This window comes from Canis aureus, chromosome 8 (assembly GCF_053574225.1).
Source record: "Canis aureus isolate CA01 chromosome 8, VMU_Caureus_v.1.0, whole genome shotgun sequence".
Classification (NCBI taxonomy): domain Eukaryota; kingdom Metazoa; phylum Chordata; class Mammalia; order Carnivora; family Canidae; genus Canis; species Canis aureus.
In genome coordinates, this window is record NC_135618.1 from 64,878,565 (window position 1) to 64,899,879 (window position 21,315).

Below are 21,315 nucleotides of genomic sequence, written 5' to 3' on the forward strand. Positions count from 1 at the left end.
CTCCAGGCCCTGCTCTGCTCTACAACCTTGGCCTAGTCACTTCACCTTAGGCATTATTTTCTCCATCTGTAAAAGGAGCTAAGATCACCTGTGTAGTGATATTAAACATGGCTCCAAAAATCATGGACACTCCTCCCCTCAAGAGGTGGATCCATGTCTCCACCCAACAGAGTACGAGAGAAGCAAGACTTGAGACTTTTGAGAATACATTCTAAAAGGCCATATAGTTTCTGCCTGGTTCCTTTGGGAGCCTCTCTATACGAGAAGTCCAGCTACCCTAAGGCCACCAAGCTGAAGAAGCCACAGGTAGGCATGCCCAAAGCAACCCTTTCTGAGCTCCCAGCTGCCAGCCACATGAACCAGCCACCTGGGACGTCCAGCCCACACCCCCAACACCTGATGGCAACCGCATGAGACCCCAAGCAAGAACTGCCTACCTGAGCCCCAAATGAGCTCCTGACCTACCAAACTGTGAGCCAACAAAATGATTGCTTTACACTTGCAAGTTTGAGGGCACTTCCCGTAGTTATAGTAACAGGAGCATCTACCTCACTGCCTTCGTTTCCTAAACCTCTTCCTCACTCACATGCTCCTACCTCCTAGCGGTCTTTTTCTGCTCCTCAAACACAGCAAAATGGTTCTGGCCTCAGGGCTTTTTGTACTAGGTGTCCTCTCTCTCCAGAAAAATCCTTGTTCCCCCCACCCCATCTTCCACAGACATCTCCTTATCTTGAAGGTCTCAGCCTAAGCCGCCAGCGCTCAGAGTCCCTGGGGCTTATACCCGATCTAGCTTAGATATTGGGTCCCCAGCTGCCTTCTGATTTTTACAGCACTTCCACCACCTGACATTTTGTTGGTGTTTATGGACTATGCCTTCTGCCAGAATATAAAGTTCAGGAGAGTCCCTTCCTATTTTGATCACCTGTGCATCCCCTGGTCTTGCATAGTGTCTAGCAGAAAATCAGCATGGATCTGTGTCTATTAAATGAATGAATTCACCAGAAGGAAACTGCTGTGTGAAGAAGGAAAAGCATTTCCATCAGCGAGGACAGCAAGGAGCAGTGAGGATGGTGTGTTCTGGGTAAGAAAGGTGGCGAGTTGGGACCCAAGGGGTTCAGGATGATGCGAGCAGGGATGAGGAGACAGGTGGGGCCTTTTAGAACATAAAAAGGGGTATTGTTGGGCAGAACTTGATGTGATGTTGAGCAGGGAGGATGTGGTAAAACACATACCACATACCACTTGCCATTTTAACCATTCTTCAGTGCAGGGTTCGGGGGCATCAGGCGTGTTCAGGCTGCTGTGCAGCTGTCACCCCTGAATGCCTCCAGAACTTGTTCATCATTCCAAACACTGTTCCCATCAAAGAATCCCCATCCCCTGGGCAGGTCTCTTCTAGATCCCTCCTGTTAGTGGGCTCCGACAGTAGTCGTCACTCGGCTTGATATCCTCTAGGTTCACCTATCCCTTAGCTTAGGTCAGAATTGTCCTCCTTTTTTGTGATGAAATACTCCTAACACAAAATTTCCTTCCTTGCTGTTTAAGGCTGAGCAGTACCCCGCGGCGTGTAAACATATTTTGTTCATGCGTTCATCAGCACGGGGGGCGGGGGGGGGGGTCGGTCTGCTGTGTTTAAAGGCTCCCCTGGGCGGCCACGTGGGCCAGGGAGGGCGGCCAGGGCAGGTCCGGAGCTCACCTGCCGGACCTGCCACCTGTGCTCCCTTCACAGGTGAGGCCCGGGCTCAGGGCACCTGGGTGGCCTGCCACGGGGCGCAGCCCGGGAAGGACAGGGCAGGGTCTGGCAGGGCTGCAGCCGCCGAGCCCAGCTCTTCCCGGCCGCCACCCGCCCCTTCCCGGACACACGTTCCCTCCCGGACACACGTCCCCAGCCAGCACAGCGGCGCGCCCCGTCCTCCAGTGCGCTTGCGCAGGAAGAGCTGCGCGGAAGGCGCGGGGCGCATGCGCGGGAGGCTCCGCTCCCCGGTAAGCAATCCAGGATCCGGGGTTTGGGCCCCGCCGGGAGCTCTGTTTATAAACACACCGCGCGGCCACAGGCGAGGGGTAACCCTAAAGGTAGTGAGGTTGGAGGTCAGAGGTCAGCAGGGGTGCCAGCGGGGAGGTCGGTCCCTTCGCCTCTGCCGGCTGCTGGTTGCGCGGTGTGGCCGGCCCAGCCACCCTACCGCGGTCCGGGGCTGCCGGGTGCGCCACGTGGTGCGCACGTGGTCCGGTCCCGGCGCGGCGCCTCCCTTCCCCCAACGGCGCCGGCGGCCCGCAGCGCCCCCTGGCGGCGGCTCTCCGCGCCTCACTGCGAGTCGCGCCTGCGCACAACGCGTCACGACGCGCCTTCCGGTCTGTGCGCGGGCCGGGCGTGGGTTGGTTGCGTCCTCGCGACAACTGCGCGTCCGCCGTCCCGGGGTCCCGGGGGGGGGGGGGGGGCGGGGGGGCGACCCGCCCAAGGTCACCCGCGCGGCGCCTGGGAGGCCCTGGGACCCCGCGGCCGGGGGCGGGGCTCCGGGGTCCACGTGGCCTCGGAGGCGGAGCTCTCGGCCCCGCCCTCCCTCCCCGCCGGAGTGGGCGCTTCTGCGCTGCGGCCCCGCGGGCGCTCGCGGGGGCCCGGTTCGCGGTTACTGCGAGGGGGCGGCGCCAGCGGCGACCGGGACGGGGAGGTGACGTGGCCGGCTTCCGCTGCCGCCTGCCCGGCGCTGTTGCTCCCCCTTCCCCGGCCCGCGCCTTTGACTTCATGCCCTAGCGATTCCAGAAAGATTTGGGGAGGCTTACTTCGCACCCCCCTCCCCCGGCTTCTTTTTCTCTCCGCTACCCCCCCCTTTTTTTTTTTTTTTTTTTTTTTTTTTGCCATTTTCTCGTACAGGCTGAGTCGCCTCGCCGCTGCTGGCTGCCCGGTTAGCCGTTAGTCTTCTCTGCAGGTGGCCCGCCCAGCAGCACCTGCCGAATGTCTACGGTGTGCCCGCGCAGCTGCACGCTCCACGGCGCCCAGGCGCCCAGCCCTCGGCACGAAGGGGGCAGCTCTCAGCCCGCCTGAGTTACCGGGAAAGCCCCCGAGTGCTGGCCCACAGGTCAGGCCCTGGCCTTGACCTAGGGGCCGGGCCGGGGCGGGGCGGGGCGCGTGCATTCGCGGGTCTCAGGCCTGCGCCGAGCACCGAGCACCGTGTGCTGAGAATGATCCTAAACCGCAGGCTTTCTTGTAAATCTCGTGTGGTCCACTGGTGCACCGAGAATGCTTCTGCTTGCTTTCGCTGGACTCTTGCACCCGCCGCCAGCCTGTGCTTGAAATCCCCCCGGTGATTGTCCAGAACGGAGTTGCTTCCCAGCCTCGCACATTAAATGTCATAAACTTGGATTAAACGTAATAGGTGATACGAGGGATCCCTGGGTGGCGCAGCGGTTTGGCGCCTGCCTTTGGCCCAGGGCGCGATCCTGGAGACCCGGGATCGAATCCCACATCGGGCTCCCGGTGCATGGAGCCTGCTTCTCCCTCTCCCTCTGCCTGTGTCTCTGCCTCTCTCTCTCTGTGACTATCGTAAAAAAAAAAAAAAAAAAAAAAATTGCAATAGGTGATACGAACACGGTTGAGGTTGCATTAAGTAAGAAGTGAAGCCCAAAAGACCCTGGAATTTCATCAGTGGTACGAGCATCTTCTTGATGATGGTTTACAAATACTATTCTTCCTCAATGTGTTGTGCTGTTTACAATAGAAAGGCTACAGGCTTGACACAAAGTTTAGTTTAACTACATTGTTAACTTTCTCTATTACTTCCTAAAGTCTAGACAGAGGGGTTAGCAAGTGTTTTCCACAAAGGGTCAGAGGGCCAAAATATTTTAGGCTTTGCCAGATACACATAATCTGTCACATATTCTGTTTTGTTTTGTTTAACACCCTTTTCAACCTTCAGGCTCTGAACTATATAGAATTTTCAGATGGATGAGTTCAGGCTACCAAGGTGGAGTGTCTGAGCGCGGGGTTGGGAACGCTGTTTCCAGCATGTGGATCCAATAGAGGTAAATAATCTTCAGAGCATAGGTCACGGTAGGATAATTGGGAAGTAATGTGTTTTGAGACTTTGTTGTCCATAGTACTGATTTCACTGTAAACTTATATAATTTAATTTTTGATACTGTTTGTTTAACAGCAAGCCCACAGAATTTATCATTTCGTACTCGTGAGCCAGCTGCAGCTCAGCACTGGTCTTACCTCTAAGGGAAGGTGACAGTGGGTATGGCGGTTGGTGATCGATGTTCACTTCACCTGGGTTCCACTTGGCCATACCCCAAGGTCACCCCCAATGAGTCAACAGCCTCCTGGTGAGTGGGGGCCGGGCTGGTCTTGTGCTTTTGACCAACAGAAATCAGTGAAAGGGGTAGGATGTCAGTCCCTTGACAATGTCATGTTGTACTTGAAGGATGGTGGACTTCTCGCCCATCATGCTCATGTTCCCGTGATGACTGGAGACAGCCTCTCCTGCTGGCCTTGCAGGAGCAAACAGCCAAGTTAACTGCCCCTGGATAGTGCCACGTGGTAGGGGACTGTGGGCAGTCAGCCTCCAGGACCCGAGGGTGGCCTCCAGCCAGATACCAGGAAGAAGCTATGGCCCTTGGCCATGTAGTCACAGGGAAACACATCTGCCAGCATCCTGAATGAGCTTGAAAGTGTAGCACCTCCAGATGAGAACAGAGCTCAACCTACACCTGGATTACAGCCACAGGAGACCCTGAGGGGATGATAGAGACCCAGCTAAAGCCAAGGGCCAACTCCTGCCCTATGGAAGCTGAGGTGAGTGCATTTCTGTTTGTTTGTTTGTTTTTGTTTTTTTAAGATTTTATTTATTTATTCATGAGAGACAGAGAGGCAGAGACACAAGCAGAAGGAGAAGCAGGCTCATCACAGGGAGCCCAACGTGGGACTCAATCCCAGGACTCTGGGATCACGCCCTGAGCTGAAGGCAGACACTCAACCGCTGAGCTACCCAGGCGTCCCAGTGAGTACGTTTCTTAAGTCACCAAATTTGTGGTCATTTGTTATACCGCAACAGAAAATGAACACATTATTCGCTACGTTTATGTGCCTTTCTGCGTGTGTGTCACATTTCTCAATTTTAGAAGGTTGGGGGAGGAAATGTAAACATTACACAATAAAAATAGCAGGAACGAACGTACTCAGATGTTGGCCAGAGTGCTCTCAGACATGTGACTGAGGAGCGGTAGGTTTATGTTTGGGGTTGTTTATTCCCCAGGTGACTCACTGTCCTGCCTCCGTGGCCTGTCCACACTGTGAAGCGGGAGTGAGGTCAGGAGCTGGCCCTGTTTTCACCTCTGTGCCAGAGCTCCCTGCCTACCTGTGTGTCTCAACGTGCTTCCATTTATTCACCTCTAAAGCGGAGATGACCGTAGTACTGGTGTCAGGGCACAGCTAGACAGGATTCGGTGAGGCAAACATTTTCAACAGACCATGTTATGGCCACTGTCCCTTGCAGCCCTCACCCATTAAGGAGCCATCAGGGGGCAGAGGGCTGACCCCAGCTCTGGGCCCAGGTGGGTCTATACCATACACGGTGAGTGATTCAGGAATCTAAGTAGCTGTCTACCATTCCCTGAGCCATCTAGGAGAGGTCAGGCCTCCATTTGACAGGGTTTTCCGGAAAAGGGTTCTTCCCTTTTAAGATACAGCCATGAGAACAGAAGGCCTTTCCTCTCCAGATGCTACGGGAGGGGGTGAGCTGTGGCGGCCGTGGGGCTTCCAGGCTGCCACAGGATGAGAGCGGAGCTGGCCTCATTGTTGACTGAGGGAGCTGGAGCCATGGGGTTGAGCTACTCCGAAATTCCATCTACATCCAGATCCCAATCATGTGGACTGAGACATTTCCGTGTTGTTTAAACTATTGTGAGTTGAGTTTTCTGGCCGAACTTGCATCCTGATGAGGTTATCACATAAAGCTATACAATGGGGAGGGCGGGCTGGGGGGGTTATGAGGGACAGTGGATGACGGGTGTTGGATTCGGTGTCTGCAGCTCCTCTTAGAGTTGGGTATGGGGGGCGTGGCATACTGACAACCATCTTATCACAATTGAAGCCCTGGGGGGCCTTCTCTGTGCTGGCTGCCACCTCCAGCATCTTGATCTCAGACTCCCAGCCCCCAGGACTGTGAGAAGTTGGTGTCAATTGTTTGTAAGTGGCCCCAGGTGGTGATGTTTGTTACAGCAGCCAGAGCTGACTAACACAATCCCCACATCAACCGGTATGCTCCATTGCTTCTGAAGTTTTGTCACAAAGCACTTCTGTGCTTGAGCGAAATCACTGTTGGCCGTGTGAGCACTGGCCCTCTGCGTCGGGCCTCCCACATGGTCAAAGCTGGCAGAGGCTCTGCAAATGCTGAGCGCCTGACTTTGGAATTTGCACAGGACGCTCCCATCCTGCCTGGCACTCAGCAGCTGTGAGGAGAAGGAGTCTGGGCTCTGAGGAAGGGAAACGTCCCCACTGCCCCTCACTGTAATGTGACTAGGACTACCTGTGGATGCCCCCCATCCAGCCTCAGGGACACATGCACCGGAGGAAAGTTCAAGCTGGTGTGGGACCCACTTGGACCATGGTTTCTGGGCCTGGGCCTCCTGGCTGTTGCTTGGCTTCCTGCTTTAACTCTGCTATGCCTCGTCCCCTTCTTCCCACATCCCAAGCAATCCCTAGATTCTGTTGTGGTTCTAGGAGCCTTGTCCCTGATCACAGGCCTGTATTCTGTTTCCTGCCACAGAGACCTGGAGGTCCGGCCGCCTCAGCACCTCCATGGAGGGGCCCTCTCACCCCTCCCCCAGGACTACACGTCCTCAGCGCTACCCCTGGAGCCTTTGCTCTTCTCTTGCCTGTGGAATCGCACAAAAGAGAACAGGGTCCCTGGGCCCCAGCCTGGCCTCCCACTTTGCCAGCCAGACTTGAGGGCCCGCCCCAGAGGAAAAAGCTCCTGCTAATCACACTGCCCAGTATGCAGATAGATGAATCTTCCCAGACCAGCACGGGTCTCAAGGTTGGCCTAGCAGTGACGAAACTGAGCAGGCCGATGACTGGACTCCCAGCCCGCAGCCCGCCTCGGCTTTATCAGCCGTGTTTTGCCAAACAAAGGCCCTGCCGGCCCTGGGAGCTCATGCTGCCACTCCATTGAAATCCCGAGGTGGTTCCCTATTAATCACTCCCTTATGGTGCCTCAGAGGCCAAAAGGAGTCAAACAAAACCTCTCTGCTAAGCAGGAAGAGCTTTGCAGAGGCCTGAGCAGCAAGATTCCTCAACCGTTCTCCAGTTTAACACTAACAAGATGCTGGGGCCTCCCGGACTCACACAAACAAACCGGAATCGCTGCCTGGCTGCTGGAGGGGGACTTGGAATGTGACTGGCTCCTCCTGTGCTCCAAAGGCTCCATGTAGGAGGCAGGGCGGGTGAGGGAGCTATCAAGCCTGCATGCAGCCCCTTCCTTATTTTAAAACCTAAAAAGACCCAATTAAATGATTTTTTTTTTAAGCAGACACATACTAGGAAGACAGAAGAAAAATATTTTCATTTCTCTCCCTTCTCTGGTGTGACCTTGACTCTCAACTCCTCTGTCTGTCTTTTCTTCTAATGTCACCATCCTGCATGAACTGATAATATTGCATTATTCATTATTCTATAAATATGAAGTTTGGCTTCTCTTTTTATTAATTTTTTAAAGATTTTATTTATTTGACAGAGTGTGCACAAGCAGGGGGGTGGGGGCAGAGGGAGAGGGAGAAGCAAGCTCCCCACTGAGCAGGGAGCCCAATTCAGGACTCGATCCCAGGACTCTGGGATCATGACCTGAGCCGAAGGCAGACTCTTTACTGACTGAGCCACCCAGGCACCTCTGGCTTCTCTTTTTAAACAGACACACCAAGGCCAAACACTGAGCCATCATTCACCAAGACAAGTCTTCATTTCCCAAGGAGCAGGCCTGTTATCTGTGGGCCAGCATTTGGATCGTCCTGCTGCAGAGAGAAATGGCTTTTCTGTACAGATGCTGTGGCCTCTATCAGAGGATAGTCCTAGATTTTTATGCCTCTGAATGAAAGCACATTCTTTTTCATAAAAATTTAATTAAAAAAAGAAGGAAGGGGAAAAAAAAAGCTGGCTCAAAGAACACTTGTGTGCCATCCGTTCACATGAGGGCAGAAGTCTATCCAAGACAAATGCATCATATTAGCTTGGAAAATCAGATGATTAATAAAGATACAACAATTCATTGGAAAGGCATCATCCTTGGGCTAGCAGTATAGGGAGCGTTCTTCAAAGTATAGCATTTGGCACGCTGTGGATATAGCAGTTGTCTTGTGAATCTAAAACAGGTTTGGTACAGACAACAGGAAGGTTGGGGGAACACATAGCATCATCGCACTGGGTGATCAATAAGGTGCTGCAATCCAAGAGGGCAGGAGCTCTCCTCACACAAATAATAAGCCTGAGAAACAGATTATATGGCTTGATTTGTGATCGGCAAGGCCTGCTCACTCCTTAAAGGTTAACGGAATGAAATGACTGGCACTCATCCATGTTTGGAGTATGGATAGTCCAGCCTAGCATGTGCTGTGATCAAATAGCAGAGGAAATCCTACCAGGGCAGTTAAAAAGTACTTCTGCAGTATTGCTGTTGTGAGGGTCTTTTTTTTTTTTTAATTAAAAAAATGACACTCTTAATCGGAAAGATGATTATGATAATGGTTCTACAGTGCTTCCTAAGGATCCATCATACCAGTAAAGGGAGGAAATTTAAGGTACAGTGGGGGGCCAACTCACTATTGTTCCAGGAAGGGCTCAGGCACTTGATGGCTCTTCTCTTTGAAAAATGCTGCTAATAATTAGAGAGTTTTATGTTTTGCTTTATGGTCTGTAGCACAAATCAATGCGCAGGTTCCCCACCCCACCCCCTGCCACGAGGCACCCCCCCACACACACAAATCAGACACGTTCCTCCCATTCCATCCTTGACATGGGCTGTCTTTCCCCCAGTGAAGAAGAGACCAGGAGCCAGCTAAGCCTCTGACCTACCTTCACAATGCAGGCTGTGAGCACAGTGAGTAATGTTGGCACTTAGGTTCTCGACTCCCCGCTTCCACCCGTGAGAGGCCTTCTGAGGCAAAGATTTATGGGGTTTTGCAAAGAGTCATTGATCGATGCATGGACCATGCAGTTATTTAAAATGATGTCAACTAAGGATTTTTGATAACGTGGAGAAATACCATGGAAAACAGATAGGAGACAGTGCATGTGCACACATGTGTGTGCGTGTATGCACTCTCAGAGAAATGCACCCAACTATTGAAAGTAGTCAGTAGTGAGGTTGAGCATGTGGCTAGTTTCTTTCTTATAAGTATTTCCTGATTTTCTCCAATGGACATATATTGTATTTCTAAATCAATAGATGTGTTATTTTTTTTTTTTTTTACAATGAAGTATAGCAGACATTGAAATGGCTCTCCAATATTTCTCCCCCCACCCCTCCCACCATGCCACCTTTTTCTGATGATTGATTTCTGTGGCCCGTTTAGGTCCCCTTTACTCCATTCTTGTGCTGGCTTGTTGCTTGGTAACAAGCATTTTTACTGATTGCTTGTTTCTCGTCAGCACTCGTTAGCAATGCTGCATTGCAGCACGATCTGCTGTGAAATTATCTCCATCCAGGGCAATAACCAAGACCATCTAACCTCAGTGATCACACCTTCCACCTAATGAGATGTGAGTGCCACTGCCAGCTTCCCAAAACATTGCATTTCATTAATGTCCCAGCAAGAATAACACCTTGAAGATTCGAGGGCCCTAGTTTTTGCTTCTATGTGCAGCCATGAAAATCTCTCCTTTTATCCTACCCCTGATGTGCTGCTGGTCCTCAATGTCTGTTCTTTGCCCTGTTGTGGCAAATGCCTTCTGGCTACCTTCCTAGTAGCTCCCTCCCGACCTCTCTCCTTTTCCCGTAAAGAGAACCCTGATTTTGTCCAGATACCTACCTTCTATCCACTGCAGGAGAAGCAGGACCCAGCTCATAAGAGAGGATCATGACTGAACTAAGACAAGTGTGGTGGCGAGTTTCACACCCCTTGCCAGGAAGTGGTTTGGGCACAGGTGGAGAGGGTAATTTTGGCCAACAAGACATGAAGGGAGGTGGGCTGGAGTAGGAGAAAAGTGCCATTGTTCCTAAAAAGCAATACATGAATCAAACATGGTCTCCACATCCCAGTTTGGGAAGATAGGGGTTGTAAGGCCCCTGTAGCCACCTCAAAAGCATGTGATTCAATACATCAAGGACACAGAGCCACATGGTGGAGAGAAAGGGAATCCTTGGCGACACCACGGAGTCACTGAATCAACACACCCTAGGCTCACCCTTTCTCCTAAGTCCTTACATGTGAGGTCATAAATCCCCTCTGTGTTGGAGCCACATTGGGCTGGGGTTTCTGCTATTTATAGCCAAAGCCTTCTAACTGAGCCAGTGCCAAAGTTAGACATGTTTGAGTGATGTGAATCTCCTGGTCACCCGCTGCAGAGGGTGGCTCACCTGTCCTGGATCATCCAGAGCACTCATGGTTTACGTCATGATTCTGGTACAGTTTCAATAGGAGCCCCATTTTACTCTCCAGAGTGTCGTAGTCTCTGAGGATCAATTATATGGTCATCATTCTGAGTCAAGCTGTGTCCCTGCCATAGTCATGTGTTGAAACTCTGCCCCTAGTACCTCAAAATGTGACCTTACTTGGAATAAGGCTGTTGCAGATGTACTTCATTAAAATGAGTGGCCCCTAATCCAATCTAACTGGGGTTCTTATAAAAAGGGGGAAATTTGGAGATAGATCCTCCCCTAGAGCCTGCAGAAGCACATGGCCCTGCTGACACCTCCATCTAAGACTCCTGGCCTCCAAACTGTGAGACAGCACATTACTGTGGACTAAGCCACTTGGTTTGTGGTACTTTGTTTCGACAATCCCAGGACATGTACAGTCAACCTACCTAAGGCTGCATCTGAGAAGGAAGGAATCTCTCCGGCTGCCGGTGATCCGAGGTGTCAGCATTTGAGAGGAGCCTTGATCGAGGAAGGGATGATATTTGGAGAGAGGGCCCTAAACATGAGCCAAGGGCAAAATTACAGACAACTGTTAACTCATCCTGACCCAATGAGATGGAGGCAAGGGAAGAGTCCAACTCCAGGGTACCTGGTGCTCCTCTGAGGGGAGTAATCCTGCTGTGAGGGGCAGCAGCAGAGGAGGTAGGGCATTCCATACTGTGTAGTCTTGGTCCAAGTATACACCAATATGCAGAGGAGACAGCAGAATGCTCAGAAACAGATCCATGTACCTGCGAGCACCTAATGTGTGACAGAATGGGGTGGGCCTGCAGAGCTGTAGGGGAAAGACTTGGTTTGCAGCCAGTGGAGTGAAGAAAATTATGTACATACACATCTGTGAAAGAAGCAGAACCTCTACCTCACATCATATGCAAAAGTCAATTCCAGGTGGATCAAAGAATTAAATGTGAAAGGCAGAGCTACAGACTTTCAAAAGACACAACAGGAGAATTATCTTCATGACTTCATGATTTCTTAAGTCATTAAAAGCACTGATCGGGGGCACCTGGGTGGCTCAGTGGGTTAAACATTTGCCCTTGGCTTATGTCGTGATCCCAGGGTCCTGGGATCGAGTCCCACAACTTTGTCAGGCTCCCTGCTCAGTGGGCAGTCTGCTTCTCCCTCTGCCCCTCCTTCTGCTCATGCACACACACACTCTCTCTTTCTCTCAAATCAATAAATAAAAGCTTTTAAAAAAATAAAAGCACCAATCATACATAATGACAAATCAAACTAAATTAAAATCAAGAAGTTGCTCATCAATATGTAGCAACAAAAAGAACATGAAAATGAGAAGGCCAGTCTTGGAGTGGAAGGAAATACCTGCAAGAGGTATACAACCGGGGATCCCTGGGTGGCTCAGCGGTTTAGCGCCTGCCTTTGGCCCTGGGCACGGTCCTGGAGTCCCAGGATCGAGTCCCGTATCAGGCTCCCGACATGAAGCCCGCTTCTCTGTGGGCCTGTGTCTGCCTGTGTCTCTGCCTCTCTCTCTCTCTCTCTCTATCATGAATAAATAAAATTTTAAAAAGAAAAAGAGGTATACAACCAACCAAGGCCCATTTTCCAAATATTTCAAGAGCTTCAAACAGATGAGGAAAAAACAGACAACCCAAGAGAAAAATGGGTAAAACACTGGACCAGGCACTGCACAGAAGTTGTCTGGATAGCCGGTAAACATTTGAGAGAGGTATTCCACCTTATCAGAAGTCACACAAGTACTATTAAAACTATGATGGGGTATCTCTGTATCTTCCAGGCTGACAAAAATTTAAAAGTCTGGCTGAGATACAGAGCAAGAGAAGGTGGGAGTGCAGTCTGGTACGAAGGCTTCCGAAAATAGTTGGACATTTTCTAGGAGATTTGAATTTTGGGTATCATGTGACTCCCAAGTGTACTTCCAGATATACAACCAAGGACACTCATTCTCAGGTGTCCCAACCCCCTGGAGGGCTTCTGGGCTCCGCTCCCAGAATTTGAGTCCGAAGGTTTGGGTCGGACCCCAGAATCTGCATTTCTAACAAGTCCTTAGGTACTGCTGAAGCCGCCGCTCTGGGGACCACACTTTGGGTAACACCTAGAGAGATGTGTGCTCACGTGTTCCAGGATACAGGGACAGGAGGCGTTCTTGGAGTCAATTGCTGCAAACATCCATCAGCAGTTGAATGAATACAGTGTGTTCATCCAGCAGAATCCTAGAAAGCATTGGGAATGAATGGCCGACACCACTTGCAAAATACGGATGCATCGTCCAAACCATTTGAATGTAAAACGCCAGACACAGAAGACCCTAAACGGTATCATTCCAGTCACAAAAACCTTCAAAGCAGGTAAATGCAGCCCATAATTCAGGGGTGCATGCATACATGATAAAACTCTAAGGGAAAGCAGGAAAACAACGCAGAAGTCGGTGTGGTGCTTTCCTCTGGGGTAAGGGGAGAGTGAGTAGTGTCACCAGGGAAAGTGTGCTGGTTACGGAATTATGGCCTGCTGGCACCAAACCCATCCTTCTGCATCAGCTTTGTGATGTCGGGACTGGAAGCTGCACTCCACACTTGGGCTCAGCCATTCGGATCCCTCTTTAGATCTTCCAGTAGGCGATGCTGGACAATGCCTGCCAGGCTGGAAGAGGGAGGAAGAACATCCTTCTTCTGGTTCCTTCCATTTGGGTCTCCACCTGTCCTGTTCCTATGGTCTGTTCTAGGGAGGTTTCTTCACCCCTGATTCCTCTGCCCCTTACTGCAGCACCTGTCTGCTATTTTTTCTGAGAGACCCCTCAGAATCACAGCACCAGCCAGCCACCACCTCACAAACCAGAGTTTCAACTGCTCCAAGTTCTTAAGTTTCAATAACTCTAACCTTGTCACTTTGTCCCCTTGGGTAACCTGCACTTCATTTTGTTGCCACTTCCAAGAGATACCCAGAGTTAGCTTTTTATGCTTCAGTTACCTAGTTCATGGCCTCATACCTTAGCACACAGTTCTTTACATCAAGTTTTGTCTGTTAAAATCAGTCAGTGGCTCTTGTCTTCACACTCAATGCTTCATGGTAACCCCTAGAATGGAGCTCACAGGCTATCACCCTGTGCAGCAAGAGGGGGACAGACAAAGGGGACATGCACCAGCGAGCAGCCTCTGCTGCTTTCAAAGAGCCTGCTTGGAGGATGGCCAGCTGTTCCAGTTTGCTGGTCATCCTGAGCTCTGGGACCTCTGGTTAAATACATTAACCACAGTGATGTTGTATGACCACCACCCTTGGCCTCAGGGAAGGTGGAGACATGTCGTGTTCTAGCTGGGCTCCGTACCATCCCAGGCAAAATCAGAGTTGTGCTAATTAGGAGGAAGTGCAGAATAGGTACAGACAAGGCTGCCAGTGGTTGTGCCCTTTTAACTCCAGACTGTAATGATTAACCACCCTGCAACACCGCCAGCAAGCACACAACTGCCAGCAGAGCTGTGACCAGACACCAGGTCTTCTGACGGTGGTCCCTTCGTTCGAGCACTGCTTCCCTTCTGGCATCCTGGAGAGGAGAATTATCTCTACCATGGAGCATTTTATTTTATTTATTTTATTTTATTTTATTTTTATTTTTTTTATTTTGTTGTTGTTTATAAGATTTTACCTATTTATGAGAGAGAGAGAGAAAGAGAGAGAGAGAGAGGCAGAGACACAGGCAGAGGGAGAAGCAGGCTCCATGCAGGGAGCCTCACATGGGACTTGACCCCAGGTCTCCAAGATCACGCCCCAGGCCGAAGGTGGCGCTAAACTGCTGGGCCACCGGGGCTGCCCCCCTGGAGCGTTATAAATCTTGGGTGGCTAATTAAATTCTGTAGGTGAGGGGCTGGGCAGTACACATGCCCGCCCACAGAGGGTAGCTGCTGAGCGATTGTGGTCCCCAAAAGGAAAGGTTTTATAGAAGTTCCATTTGTCTTTCTGCGCTTAGGGTCAAGCATGGCTTTTTCCAAGTGGGAACCTGGGGTTTACATTCTTAATTTTGAGACAGGTTCAGAAATCTTGGGTCCTGTACTCTTTTTTTTTTTTTTTTGGATACCTTTTATTTATTTGGTGCTTTCCTCAGACATTGATTATCATTTTATTCTAGGTTTATTCAAAATATCCTTTAGGACCTACATTTGCAACTATTGGTGTGGTAAGAAAATGCTTGCCAGGGAGGATTTCAAACCTGAGAAGTGAATATGCCCACTCACTTCAAATTCAGCAGCTCATTCTATCATGGCACTGATAAACATAAAAAGAGGGAAGCAAAATTATGTCTTATAGATTTAATCTTTTCGATTAACGTAAGCTTTGTAAAACTCTCTTAGGCAGCTGGTTTTCCCTTTTGAAGCCTTAATTGGTTAAACCGTGGAGGGGAAATCTGATCGGGGGGGTACTGGACAGCCAAGAGATGCTGGGCTGTGCACATTTCATGTGCGTTTTGCGGCCTCCCAGAGCCGCATCAGCTGCAAAGGTACACACAAAATAGGAGGCCACATCTCATCTGCTTCCAATTACCCCAGCGCCGAGTGTGTCTAGTACAACCGCACTTTTTATAAATGGCTGGGAATTGGGCTGGAAGCCAGGGCTTCTTGAATCCCATTTCCTTCTCTAGGCTACAAATTTCTTCCCAGATGTGAGAAGCTGCATTCACTTTTTCCTTTTCTCCCACTTCAAAACAGGGACGACAGTAATGCACGTCCAGAGGAGAGTGAGATCCAGGCAGTCCCTCCCTGTGGCAGGGAGTCCGTGGAGTCCCAATTTCATTTCGTCTCACTGCTTTTGCTCCTGTCATCTTCCCTCTTCAGACCTCAGAGGATTTCAGTTTGCACTCCGACACTTGGGTCTGTTTTTGGTTTGTTTTTTTTAAACTTGAGTTCCAATTACACTTTTAGGTTGAAATGTAGGAAATTAGTGACCATTGACCACAGTCGACCACTCCTGAATGGCAGTAGGGCAATTCAGCCTGATGATGATGAGTAGCATGATTGAGGTCTGGCTCACCTGCCAGGCGCTGCACTGAGCCTTTACACCCATGACCCCCATTCCATCTGGAGGTTTACAGGAAGTGGGGAAACTGAGGCATGGGGAGGGACCGAGTAACTTGCCCAGGATCATGCAGGTGTTAAGTGTGGGAGCTGCACCTGAAGCCTGAGGGGGCTGTCCCTGCACCCACTGCACCTGTGTGCCATCAGCTGTCCTAACGTCGGGGCAGAGGCATATTGTCACCTGTGTGGGTGACAAAGCATTTTGTAGGAAAGATTTAAAGGATGAAATACTTTGTGCTTATGTATTTTTGAAAATTCACCTCCGACTAATAAATTTCAGCAACTGGCAAGAAGCAGGCTACAAGGAGCCCAAGTGGGAATTGACAACACCGTGGTCTGGGAGCTAAACCAGCAGCAGCCCACAGGTGACCCCCCTTTCACCTCTTTCAACCTCTGTTCCCTTGTCTGTGCTGTCAGACAGGGCTGGTGATGGTGTTCACAGGGTTGTTCAGAGAATGAAATGAGATGTGCAAGGTGCCTCGCACAGGGCCTGGCCCACGGTAGGAGCTCAGTAAATGTTAGCTGAAATAAAGTATGACACGGCATATTGCCAAAGGAAGAGACCTGCTTCTGGGACAAGTCTGATTAATTTTTCTCCAACAGCTACCGTGAGCTGGGATGAGACACTTGGAGCCTGAGTCTCTATCCTCCCAGCTGTCAAATAGGACAACAATGGTCTCTAACCACCTCATGAGGATGGACGAGGAGGTGAAGCTGCAGGGTGTCATGAAGAAGATCCTGCACCATAGGTACACATGAGAAGCCAAGAGCCACGAGACTAGGGCCCCTAACCCACTCCATCTGAATGGTGGCCTCCCGGTTATAAATAGACGTGATGATGCCTCCCTCCCTGTTGGCATCTGCTAGCAAATCAGATTAAAACAAAAGCAAAAAAACAACTTTGAACATGATAGAAGCAAAGTATTGTTTTAAGACATGAAGACATGGGACGCCTGGGTGGCTCAGTGGTGAGCACCTGCCTTCAGCTCAGGTTGTGATTCCGGGGTCCCAGGATTTAATCCTGCATCAGGCTCCCTGCAGGGAGCCTGCTTCTCCTTCTGCCTATGTCTCTGACTCTCTCTGTGTGTCTCTCATGAGTGAATAAATAAAATCTTTAAAAAAGAAAAAGACATGAATACTGATCCTTAACATGCATGTGGGCAGGATAGATATTTCCTAGTATCTAAATTTGTATCTTGTTCTCTCTACATTTATTTCTGGAAGTAGCCAAGCCTAGGGTGCCCTTGTCTGGGGGCAGCTGGGATTGCAGAACTGAAAGCACCAGCTTCCAGTGTGGAAGGTTATGCTAGAGCTTCCGAGGAGTGAGGCTAGGGAAGAGTTCCCAGAAGGGGCACCCAGACAGCCCCGATATGCTTTCTCCTCTGAAGTGTTCCCTTCTTCCCCGTTTCCCATGCACAGAATCATTCATTATGTGTTCCACTGTCTGCTTCTTTCACTAAACACCAGGCTTGGGGTTCATCCACACTGTCGCATGTATCAACAGTCCATCCTTGTTAGTACTGATGGCGCTTGATTGTAGGAATATGCTGGTAAAAAAAAAAAAAATCAGCCCACTTGTTGATAGACATATGGATCGTTTCCAGTTTGGGTTTTATGAATAAGTCTGCTCTAAACATTCATGGGATAGTCTTTGACATGTGCTTTCATTTCTCTCGAGTAGATTCCTAGGGATAGAAGTGCTGGGGTGCACGCTGAGTGTATGTTTAACTTTTCACTAGACTGTTTTCCCAAGTGAGGACTGGCGGCAGAAAGGCATGAGGGAGCATTTTGGTGGCAGAAACGTTCTAGATAATATTTAAAGACGGGATGGGACTACACTAACTGTGAGAATTTGCTATGGAGATTACACCTTCATAAAATTGCTAAAAAATGAAAATCTAAACACTGGCCAGAAATGTGGTAATAGTACAGCATTGTTGGGATTCTTTTATGAGTGATAATATTGTGGTTATGTTTAAAAAAAAAAAACCCTTGTAGAGATACACACAGAGCTGCAGGAAATGATATAATGCCTGAGATTTGCTCTGAAATAATTCAGGAGGATCTGGATGGCTTACAGATGAAACAAGCCTGACCATATACGTTGATCCTCGTGGAAGCTGGATGATGGATCCGTGGAGACTATTTTATTATTCTGTCCCTTTTTTGTACATGTTTTACACGTTTCCATGTTTCAAAGTTTTCAAAGATGAACTTAAGAGTCTCTTAAAAAAAAAAAAAAAAAAAAAAGCTGAATTGGCGGAGTGCTCCAGTGGTCACTGACGAAATCGGGTTGGAATGAGCCAGTGAATACATATTGTTTCTGCTTGCTCAGCACACCCTCCCCTTTCCGCTAACAGTGGCCAGACTTTGCTTTGAGGAAGAGCCAGCCTCTGCTTGCGTCTTCAGGGGCTGCCCACCTTTGGCCCAGACCTGGGCCCAGCAGAGCCCCTGCCAGCCAATCAGCCTCTGTCTCCTGGGCATTCCTGCTCCGCTCAGCTTGGCTGTGTGGAATGGATGGTGCAAGAAGCCTGAGCTGATGGATCCCCACCAGCCCCTGCCGCACACAACCCCCCACCCAGCAGAGAGAGCAGCCTTGGGGTGCTGCTGCTCTAAATCCCCATGGCCGGTGATTCCTATGCTTTTCTGAAACCTGGGTCTTTCTTGGCTTTCTTTGGTTCTGTGAACTGCCCAGTATCACGCTGATAAATTCCTTCTTGTTTAAGTTGGCTAGTGTTGGTTTCCGTGGCTGAAAACCAGAGCACCCCAGGGCAGACACGGCATGCAGCTTGCCAGACACTCTGCAAGTTCCTTCGGTATCTGCGCCTCCCTCAGGCAGATTCAGCTACAGGCGCAGGCCGCTTGGACCCTGCATAAGGAGATTTCACAAGTAAAAGAGGAAGAAATACATACCACACAGAGATACCAAATTGATAGCTAGGAGCCCTTGCTCTGCTCAAACACAAATCGAAAGCATCATCATGAAGACAGAAACATCTATTGGACCAAAGAAGTTCCACTGGCCGCTAACACATTGTCCTGCAGAAATGCAGTGTGTTAGTGGAGAGGCACAGATGTAATTCTGAATTTTCTAGAGCTACATTAAAATGGTAAAAAGAAATAGGTGAAATTAATTTTAGTATTATACTTTAACCCAGTATATCCCAAATATTATCATTTCAAACTGTAACCGAGGGATCCCTGGGTGGCGCAGCGGTTTGGCGCCTGCCTTTGGCCCAGGGCACGATCCTGGAGACCCGGGATCGAATCCCACGTCGGGCTCCCGGTGCATGGAGCCTGCTTCTCCCTCTGCCTGTGTCTCTGCGCCTCTCTCTCTCTCTCTCTGTGACTATCATAAATAAATAAAAATTAAAAAAAAAAAAAAAAAAAACTGTAACCGATATAAAGCTATTAATATGTTAATAGTATTTGGCTTTTTTTTTTTTTACGTTAAGTAGTTGAAATCCATGTAGACTGTATTTTACACTTATAGCACATCTCATTTTGGGCTAGCCACATTTCAAATGCTCGATTGCTACATGTGGCTGGTGGCTGCGTGTTGGAAACACAGGGGCGATAAACTATCCCTCAGGCATTCCTGCATGTATTCGGGATCGTGCAGCCTTAGAATGGTCACCACGTCCCTAGACTATAATGCTTCACTAACCCAAGGACAGCAAACCTGGCTTGATCCTGTTCACCAGGTACAGAGGTGATTAATGGGGCCCTTCAGACCGCTCTCTAGAAAAGCTGGCACTTGCGCTCTTAGGGAACTGAGCTGTTAGTGGTGGGAGTAGAGGCACAGAACCTCGGCTGAGAAGCAGAAACAGAGCTGCTGAATGATCACTTACAATTACTTCCTGTTGCCAGTCCCTCGTGCCAGGAGCTGAGATGTCATCACTTCCATCCATGCTGCATGAGAAAGGCTGAACGTACAGAAAATGAACAGCCTCATCCTAGATCCATCAGAAAAGCAAGGCCTTGGGACCAACCTATGTCCACAAACTGGGGAGACAGTGGGTGCAGAGAACCACAACTTCCCAGAGCACAAGCCCGAGAACAGGAAGCACCAGGGGCACAGGGCGGGTATAGGAAAGGCCACCCCTCCATGATGCAGTGCTGGAGGCTCAGCAAGGACAAGTCTGATAGCTAAAAACTCACTCCTGGGGGGTCCTGACTCTCCTCATGAGTTTCCCTGCCAGAGGCCCATCAGGTCTTCACAGTAAATACCAGAAAAAAATATCCGCTGGCACATCCATTGTGCACATCCCCTTGCAATCTGTGCAGAGCACTCGACTTTGTAAGGCCTGCCAGGCTGAGCAGCTTCTGAGAGCTTCCATGGAGCTGGCCTTGGGGCTCAGAGTCTTGCTTTCCTCATTTCCAAGTCTATTCTTGTAAAACACTCTGCCTTTCTTGAAGTGACAGCAGTGGGTTCCTGAGGGTCTTGCAGCCCCATTGATATTCTCTTTTAAGCTCTCCCACACGCCCCTAAGTCCATGTCACAGCAGAGGACGCTGAAGCCCAGAGATGCCAAATAACTTGTCCACAGTCACACAGCTGGTTAACAGAGGAGCAGGCTCCAAAGTCTTTGGCCCCTCCAGCGTACCTTCATGCTGCATCATCTTAATGTGGCACCTCAACTCCAACTCAGAGCTGGCCTCCTTCAGACTGCTCCCGTTGTCATCACCCGCATATCATCTGGTGGCTAAATAGATGTATGGAGCATCTCCTCCTCCTTTCAGCTCCCCTCCTGGTGGTCATGCTCCTGTGGAGTCCTGTCCTGTACTGAATTGGGCTGATCTTGTAACCATAGGGATATTGTAGAAATGGCAGAGCAGGGCTTCTGAGGATCATAAAAAGACCTCGCAGCCCCCTCTTTGCTCTCTCTGGGAGCTTTCACTCCAAGGGAAGCCAGCCGCCGTGTTGGAGGATGCTCGAGCGGCCCTGCGGAGAGGTCACCCAGCTGATAAGGGACTCGGGCCTCCAGGCAGTAACAGCACTGACTTGCCAGGAGCCTGAGCTACCACCTTGGAGGCGGATCCTCCAGGCTCTGGCAAACTTGCAGAAGATGCAGCCCCGACCAACATCTTGCCAGACACAACCTCGTGAGAGAATCCCCCCCACCCAAGCCAGAACTGCCCAGCAGAGTCGCTCCCCAGTTCCCGATGCACAGAAACTGTGGGGTGACACGTGTGTTTCTGTTTTAAGCCACTGCATGTTGGAACCATTGATCACACAACAGGAGATGAGCGACCCACAGCCTATCTCTTTTTCTAAGTGCCCACACTAGTGTATTCCATCAAGAGTACTTTCCACCCATGCCTTGGTTTCAACAAGTGTCCTGTGCTGTCAAAGTCAGACACCGTTCTCCCTGTGTTGGTGTTTCAGGAATGATAGGGTAGCTGGGGCCAGTAGGATGTAAAAGAAAAACAAGTCAGCCTGCTCCCAGTGAGCTCCAGACACAGGGTTCATGACTCTCGGATTTTTAGGCTGCAGTCTCAAATGGGGAAGGAGGTGTTTCTATAGAATACTGTTCTCTCTCTCTCTGTCCTTCTGCGGCTGTCTTTTGCAGTTGTACAGAAGTGCAGTCCCGCTTAGTAACGGCCAGAGGTCCAGTGGCTGCATGACATGAGGGCCTCGCAACTCAG

General features: G+C 50.0%; 1 long non-coding RNA gene across 12 annotated transcripts; it reads left to right on the plus strand.

Moving 5' to 3' along the window:
* Positions 1–1,677: 1,677 nt before the first annotated feature.
* LOC144319475 (uncharacterized) lies at positions 1,678–8,255 on the plus strand. Of its 12 annotated transcripts, none has more exons than XR_013385293.1 (6): positions 1,678–1,983; positions 3,912–4,017; positions 4,149–4,320; positions 4,419–4,994; positions 5,250–5,896; positions 6,415–8,255. It is a non-coding gene; the product is annotated as an uncharacterized LOC144319475 (long non-coding RNA). The 12 variants fall into 12 exon arrangements; XR_013385294.1 differs by lacking the exon at positions 1,678–1,983 and adding an exon at positions 2,593–2,666; XR_013385292.1 differs by lacking the exon at positions 1,678–1,983 and adding an exon at positions 2,707–3,074.
* Positions 8,256–21,315: the final 13,060 nt, after the last annotated feature.